Below are 9,145 nucleotides of genomic sequence, written 5' to 3' on the forward strand. Positions count from 1 at the left end.
AAACAAAATTGATGCAGATTGACTCCTGTCTCCATTACTCAAGGCTGAGACCCAGCTCTCTCTGTGCTGTCAGTGGTCTCCCTCGCAGGGTTGCTGTGAGGACCGAGGGAGGTGGGTTCTGCAGAGTACCTGGCACATAGTGGGTGCACCACAAGGAGAGAAAGGTTGGCCTTTTACCTTCATTTCTCCTCTAGACACAGCACATAAAGCTCAAAGCTTTTTAAACACAACTAAAACTGGTTAAATTATCCTGATCAATAGTTTTTACAAATGTATATAGATCTCTTAATAACATCTTTTGGGGAAAGTCCTATATTTTCTTGCTTTTATAAAACTCTATGAGTGTAGATTGCTATGAATATACAACCAAAGATAAATCTGCTAGATTTTTTCTCTACCTGCTGAGCCCTCCAGGAAAGCTGTGACAATGGACAAGGGGATAATATCATAAGCCATTATTATTATCTCTATCAATGAAATGATTTATAATAAGCATGAGGCAAGCTGTGTGCTAATAATGAAGTCATTCCATATAATTTGTAAAAGCCACATATGGTGCTATACCACTTCCTACTGTTTTGCATCTATTTATAACTCGATTATCTGGTGTTATTGTTAAGGGGGTTCTTCTGAGGTTGAACAGTAACTGAGCTAAGCTGATGGGGAAAAAAAATAAATCTGTAAAAATGCTTTTAGCTTATTCTGTTATGTCTCTCTCTGCAACCAAGTGCCTAAGTCTCTATGATTTGAACTAGTTTGTGTTTGGTTCCGAGATTAAATATAGTATTTACTTTCATTTCCTACTTGCATGTAGAGAAGTTTTTATAGCTGGTGCCATTAGTAACATGATTGCATTGTTAGATCCAGTCAAGGAATAAATTAGGCTCATTTGAGGAGAATATTTCTTGTCTGCTGCTAAGACACTATTTCTGAAATTATCATTATGGTAGATAATGACCACAAAAGTGTTAATACCCTTAGCAATGTACCTCACTTCCTCAACGACTCATTGGAAATCTAGGTAGCTGTATTTTCAATTTCTTTTCCTTGCATTTCCCTTTGTTTGAGCACTGTAACAGGTACTAGTTTTCCTTTCATCTATTGCGCGCGTGTGTGTGTGTGTGTGTGCATGTGTGTGTTATATCGTTAGGTTGCATACTATTAACAGTAGTTTAATGACAGTTACTTTGAGATTTAGAGAATTGATTTTACTTTTTTCTAATTTGCCTTTGTTTATAGTTATTTGATATCCTATCAAATTATTTGGCTTCGAAGAAAAACAATTAACCATACAGTGTTTGAATGATGTGGGAATACACTGGATAAATAATTCTTCCAAGAACATTGTGGCAGACTGAAAATGAATCAAACTATTCATTGGTGTCCTACGTTCGTAGCATGTTAACAAATTACTCCTCATAGTAATACATTGTGTTGCTTTGGCTTCTGTACAAGTTGACTTTAGGGAATTGCAACCAACTTCGTTATAAAAGGACACATCATTGAAGCTAGTACCCTCGAAGCAGAAAAGAAAAATGCCTTAGTGGGGCATTATGGTATTAACAATACCAGCTAAATAATGACGAAATTACCATTCTTTAAATTAGAATACATCTAATAATTTTGTGTTGTGGGAATGTTTAATATATCAAATAAATGATCTCCAATGCCCTCAAAGTTTATCTAGGATCTCCCAAAAAGAAGCATGTTTAATAAGGGACAATGTCACTAATCGTCAATGTCACTTAGTGAAGAAATGAACAAATTACTTAAACTTTGTAAGGCATATTTTTGATAATCTTTTTATTTAATATATATCCCACAACAAGCAAAGGAATGGTCATTATTTGATACAAATCAAGGACACTTAAGGTCCTGTACAGTTTTCTGGTCCATGTGCAGAATAATGGTCGAAACCAGTGCTGTGGCCTTTCGTGCCTTGGGAGTAGTCCAGGTTCTCGTTAGTCATCTTCACAGCCAGTCAGAAGCTGATTCGCAGGAGGTTATGGAATAGAGTATGGTTACCATCTCCCCAGGGAAAGGGCTTGGGCCTGATGTGGAGATGGTGGTAGTCAGTGAACTGTCTCTCGCGCTCTCCTTGATGCGACTTCAGGAAGGTGTTCTGCTTGCTCACTCCCACCAGGGGGCGCGTGACCAAGTAGTGAGAACCTTCCGCCTGAAAGCTGAACCCTCCGCACCATGCACTCAGTCAACAGAGGCCGGCCCACGTGTCTGAGACCAAGCTAGCAGCCTAGAAACCCAGGCCCACTACTGCCATTTTCTACCTGGACAGCCACAGTGCTGCTTAAGGCATTTTTTTTTTTTTAATTAGCAAACTTTATTTTTTAGAGTACATTTAGATTTACAGCAAGATTGAGCAGGAAGTACAGATAGGTCCTATAACTATCTGTAGTTATAGATACAGATAGCTGTTTCTATACAGTTATCTCTCAATAACTGTATCTGGAGATACATCGCCCCCCCCAACCCCCCATAACCTCTCCCATTATCAATATCCTGTGCCACAATGGTACATTTATTACGATTGATGAGCCTACATTGACACATCACTATCACCCAATGTCCATGGCTTACACATGGTGGTATACATTTTATGGATTTGGATAAACGTATAATCATATGTATCCAGCATTGTAGCATCATACAGAATAGTTTCACTGCCCTAAAAATCCTCTGTGCTCTGCCTATTCATTCTTCCCTCCACACTAACCCTCGGCGACCACTGATCCTTTTGCTGTCTCCATAGTTTTGCCTTTTCCAGAATGTCATATAGTTGGAATCATATAGTATGTAGCCTTTCAGATTAACTTCTTTCACTTAGTAATATGCATTTAAGTTTCCTCCATGTCTTTTCATGGCTCAATAGCTTATTTCTTTTTAGCGCTGAATAATATTCCATTGTCTGCATGCACTACGGTTTATTCATCCATTCACCTACTGAAGGACATCTTGGTTACTTCCAAGTTTTGGCAATTATGAAGAAAGCTGCTGTAAATATCCATGTGCAGGTTTTTGTGTGGACAAACTTTTCAATTTATTTGAATAAATACTAAGGAGCTTGATTGCTGGATCATATGTTAAAAGTATGTTTAATTTTGTATGAAACTGCCAAACCGTCTTCCAAAGTGGCTTACCATTTGCCTTTCCATCAGCAATGAATGAGAGTTCCTGTTGCTCCACATTCTCGCTAGGATTTCATGTCGTCAATGTTTTGGATTTTGGCCAGTCTAATAGGCATGTAGTGGTATCTTATTGTTTCAATGCTTAAGGCATTTTTAAAAGTTAATAATCTTCTGAAAAGTTAAGACTCCTGTAAGAGAATGAGCATCTGCCAAAAGATTCTCATGTCTAGAAAAGAAAGTCTTTTATTACAGTAAGATTTAACTGTTTTAAAGGATTACTCTATAGAGTGGTTGGAAAAATTACTGTGAGAAAAGGAGACTTAAAATCCTGAAGACTTATTGTTATCAACCTAACTCCTTTTCAAATGCTCAGTCCTGGAGAAAGAGGCAGTTTTAGCTTTCATTTGTCTGGTTGTGGCCATTGGTTACCTAAATGTGTTTGCCAAGAAGGGCACCGTAGACAATGACTATGCAGAGAGTAAACACCTAGAAGTTTAAGGCTAAACTTTATAGCAATACTTCTAGTCTATATTGAATTGTGTGCTATTTAAGATAATTGCAACCTTACTGAAATGATAATTTAGCAATGGAACTTCAAAAATTCTAATGAGCTAATTGGACTATTTATGAATATGGCATGCATGAAAGTTACCATAAAATTTCTATAGGTCCTATTTCAAAAGTACTGTACATGAAGACTAAACTATGCAAAGTGTACTAATATTATTGTCATTTTATTCCTCATATTCTTATTAAGCAAACTTGCCATGTGGAATCAAAATATCATGACTGTTTTAAGGTACCTGATACAAAGTGAAATTTAGTACAAGAATAAAAAAATCAGATAGCTTCTTAATCAGGCAACACATAATATAAATTTTCTAGTCCTTTGGCTAGAAGCAAAATGAGGAAACCTGCGTTCTGGACTTATTTTTTCATTTGAGGTTCGCATTGGATTAACAAAATGCAATTACATTTTATAGCTATAAATTTATTTCAACACGACCATTAAGTGCCCTCATGATGTAACAGGTAAAGTTTACTGCTAGCAACAGCTTATTTTGTAATTATCACATGGGAACATTTCTCCTTAACTCTAATTTCAATAGATATGGGTTTAATTTATCAGAATTTCCCATTATTGTGTTTTTAGGTAAGGCATTAAGTTATTACTCAAACACAATGGTGTCTGAATTCTTCTGTATTACAAACTGAGTGAGCAGGCTGAAACAGAATTATATCTCATTCTAGTGAAAATGACAGCAACATTTTTTTCTCTAATAGCATCCTACAGGAGGCCCACACTGATTTGCTCTCTGCTCTCTATTTGTATAGTTAATTAATCCAAAAGAAGTGTTTATTAACTTGAGTTTTCAAAGCCGATTTAACTTTAATTTTTTTAAAGTCTCCTCCTAAGATAGCATATTATTTAGAGACAAAGGAAAAAGAAACTGAAGTAGGAGCATAAAATACGCTTAATAATGGCATGTATTAACATATTCCCAACTATGAAAACCCATAGTTTCTCTCATTCTCTCTCTCTCCTCTTCTCTTTCTCTCCCTTTCTGTTTATATATAGAGATATAAGGGAGAGGACAGTAGAAGGGAGTGAAATTGAATGTTGTATTAATTTCCTATTGTGGCTGTATCAAATGACCTCAAGGGTAATGGCTTAAAATGCAAATTTATTTTTTTAGAGTTCTGGATGTACTAGTCAAAAATGGGTGCCACTGGGCTAAAATCAAGGTGTTGACAGGACTGCCTTCCTTTTGGAGGCTCTAGAGGAAAAGCCATTTTCTTGACTTTTTAAAATAGAATTAAAACGAGACTACAAAAAGGAATGAACTGTTTGAATGATATTTTTATGTAATATCTTGCCTTAAAATAATACTTTTACCAAGGGTGGTGATTAGACAAGAGTCAGTGAGATTCTGAGGTTGGACATTTGTACTATGGTTTCAAATTTAGAATCTTTTTAGATTTGTCCCTTAATAAGGCTTAAAATATAAGTTCTCCCATCTGAAGTTATTGATACTAAAATAGAAACTCAATGACCCTACTGAACCATATTCTTCCTACAACCTGAAATCTTGTAAGTGAAAGTTCCTTGTTGCTTGTATTCTCTGTAGATGTTGACCTGAAAAGTCACACATAATGGGAGCTTTGCTGAAGTAGTAACCCTGTCATTTTTATAAAGTTTCAGCCAATAGTTTCCGGATATCAGCAATAGATAGAAGAATAAGTGACTTTCCTGAAATCCTATGACCTCAATAGAGTGTGAAAGTAATGAATGCGTTCCTCAAGAGAGATGATGTGGTAGAAACAGCAGATATTTACAATTTGTCTGACAACTCACTAGAAAGGGAAGTTATGTGGATTCAATACCTAAATGAAATTAATTGTTGTCTGTCTGTCAAATATAGTAAAATAGTGAATTGTGTGTAAGTGACAATTCATCCATAGATTGACACAGACAGTTCATGCTCTGGTATATTTTAGTGAAGCATATCAGTCACTCTAATATCCTAGAATTTTTAAGATTTGCAGTCATGTCATTTTGGAAATAAAATGCAGAGAGGTAGTAGAGTGATGGTTAAAAGAATTGTCTCTGGAAGGGGATCACCTTGTTTTAAATCTGGTTCCACCATCACACGTGAATAGGTTATTTCACCTGCCTGTGCAAAATGGGCCAAGTAACAGTCCTTATGTCACAGGGTTACTGTGAGGAATATACGAGAATTGTGAAACATGCAGCAAATAGCTTGAACTTGATAAACATCCAAAAATATTAACTACTATTACTCTATATAACTTGACCATATTGTACATTTTAATCTAGAGTTATGTTATACTCAAATTCATGCTCAAGAAAAGAAGGCATAAATTTTTCTTGCAATTAAAGAAGTCCTCTCAAAAAGAAGTATATTTTATATGTCCTTGTTTTAAGCTGGTATCAACTTTTAGCCTTCAAGCTTCAATTAAAAAAACAGTAATGATTTTGTTAATCGGAAATCTCATGTAAAAATAGTCAGCAGACTTAAGATGTTCTAAAATTTTATTAACCAAATATATGCATTACAGACTTTGCAAATTTCACTTTATTAAATTTTGACTTTTATGTTCAATTTAAATTTCATTTTTATGGAATGAAAATTTTAACAGCTATTTGTTTACATAAATTGACTTTAGTATCCCTTCTGATGCCAGGCATAAATATTTTTAACACCTAACACAGCATCCAAGTAGGAATAAGATTCACTGGGACTAGCTTCTAGCGTGAACACTGTTCCAAGTGCACGTCCTCTGCCAATTCATTTATTGGTAAGGATTAGACGCCAATGTCAGGCGCTTCAGCAGAACGTACTGAAAGATTTGAAGTGGAGGAAATGGTCATTTTAGTGTGAATTATTCTCACGTATGGAATGAGTCAGTTGGATGCTATCTTTGTGCCCTACACATCCTTTCCATGTCTTTTTGAGTAGTCTGTAAGTCTTTCTCTCTCATCTACCATGAAGACTGATTTTCCTTTATTGTTTTGTCAGTTTGTATTTTTATCTGTATTTTCTTTATAATATGACAATTCTATGAATGCAACTATGATTAATTCCATTGTTGTTACAGAATGATTTCCTTAAAATATAGGGTAAATGTGCAGTCAGGGAAGGAAAAAGTCATAGAACTAATGGAACATGGTTTGTCCAGGGAGCTCTGGTTTTTGGCCCTGTTGGCAGGTATCGATGACCTTGAATTATGCTGGGCTCCTCACACTCTGCTCCCTGTTTGTAGCCGTGGAGCCTGATGTTTGGATAAAGAAAAAAGATAAATGAAATAAAAGGATGTGGGAGAGAAGCTAGGACAGAAATTCTTTTTCCTTACTATTAGTAAACCACTTACAGAGTTGTATTGGTCTAAATGCCAAGAGAAAGGGTAAATCACGGAGTTATTATGATACTGCATGGAGCTGCCTACGAGTCTGTACCGTAGGTTGCAAGACCACATGCATGCTTTTCCTTAAAGCATGGCTATCATTCCTTGTCTTCATGGGGTACAAAGTGCTGCTTTTATCTGCCATGGTGCATCTTAACCTTTGAGCTGGAAGAAGAAAATATATTCTTTGAATTGTGCATCCTCCTGATGAAATTGTGGCTGTCAAACTATGTTGTCATTATTGGTCATTTTTAGTGATAAATGAAATCTTTCTATGGAAAATTCCATAGTGCTTTGGGTCTAACCAGCAAATGTGATTGCAGAATACTGAAACTGGAAGAGCTATCCTATATATTTTGCTGATATTGTAAAATCAGAGTTGAATTAATTATGCAGTTTGGGGATGAAAATACTCCTGATGTGTGAGACTTCCAAAAAGGCTTCTTTTCTCTTATTTATCTGTTATGTATTGAGTACTCCAGCTTTTAGCTCATTTATCTCATGAAAAAAATTTTAGGCCAAATTTCTGTTTTCCTTAGCTTACCATGTCAAATTTCACCTTATCTGCAGTGATGTTTTCAGATATTAAACAGGAGTGCTTGACCCATGTCAGAACATGGTATTTCGTGGATAATATTCTATCAGCATAAAAATAGAAAGCTGGCTCAATTTATGTTTCCTGTCTCCTTGTTCTTCTGAATACCCTTTCAGCTCATCTCAGACAAACCTAATTATTTTCTGTTGTATGTGGTTTTCTTGAACTGTGGGTCCTTTCTTTAGCTGCTGAATACTTTTCTTCCTTTACTCAAATACGCCTTCTGATGTACACTATGTAAGTCAGATAGCAAATATCACTTACATTCAATAATGCTAATTTATTGACATTTATAGATAAAATGATTTTATAATGTACTTCTGCTGTAAAGCTGGGTATGTTGCATGCTTTGTTGGTTTCGTGTTTTGATATATTTTCACCATAGGTAGGATGACCATATAATTTATTGCCCACAAAAAGAATACTTGAAAGGGGGAGCTATTAATACCAGGTCAACAAATGTAAACTGGACCTGTCCTGGGAAAACTGTGTCCCATGGACCAAATCCAGGCCACCATCTGTTTTTGAATATCCCATAAACTAAGAATGATTTTTACTTTTATTTTATTGCAGTAACATTGGTTTGTAACATAATGTAAGTTTCAGGTGTACATCATTATCTTTCGATTCCTGTGTAGATTACATCATGTTCACTACCCAAAGACTAATTTTGTCTGTGTGTGCGTGAGGAAGATTGGCCCTGAGCTAACATCTGTTGCCAATCTTCCTCTTTTTGCTTGAGGAAGATGGTCACTGAATTAACATCTGTTCCAGTCTTCCTCTATTTTATATGGGATGCTGCCACAGCATGGCTTGATGAGCACTGCTAGGTCTGCACGTGGAATCCAAACCTGTGAACCCTGGGTTGCCAAAGTGGAATGCTCGAACTCAATGACTACACCACTGGGCCCGCCACCAAAGACTAATTTTTAATGGTTGGAAAAAATCAAAAGAAGAATAATATTTCATGATGGAAAAATTATACAAAATAATTTGTGTCCATAAATAAAGTTTTATGGGAACCTAGTCACATTAAATCTTTTATATATGGTCTATGACTGCTTTCATGCTGCAATGGCAGAGTTGAATAGTTGCAACACACCGTATTGCCTAGAATATTTACTGTTTGAAACTTTAGAGAAAAAATGTACTGACCCCTGATGTAGAGTAATCCTAATCATGGCCTAATTTAGACCGTTTGTTCCAATAGGACAGGATCCTTCTTTTCTCATAGTGCCCATGAAATGGCATATTTACAAACAATACTTATATGCGTTATTGTATGTTTTATAATGCTGATGTTAATGATGACGTTTCTGGTGATATATTTATCCATTCTGTAGTCTTCTATTAACCAGAAACTCTTCTAGGTCGCACTTTTGGCTACATCATAAAGTCTGCTAGAAGATTCTTTAGTCTTTCAACAATATACCTTTGCATGTAATTAATAAGTTGTTAACTTTGATATAAATTGAAAATA

The sequence above is a fragment of the Equus quagga genome, chromosome 18, assembly GCF_021613505.1.
Source record: "Equus quagga isolate Etosha38 chromosome 18, UCLA_HA_Equagga_1.0, whole genome shotgun sequence".
NCBI classification, from domain to species: Eukaryota; Metazoa; Chordata; class Mammalia; order Perissodactyla; family Equidae; genus Equus; species Equus quagga.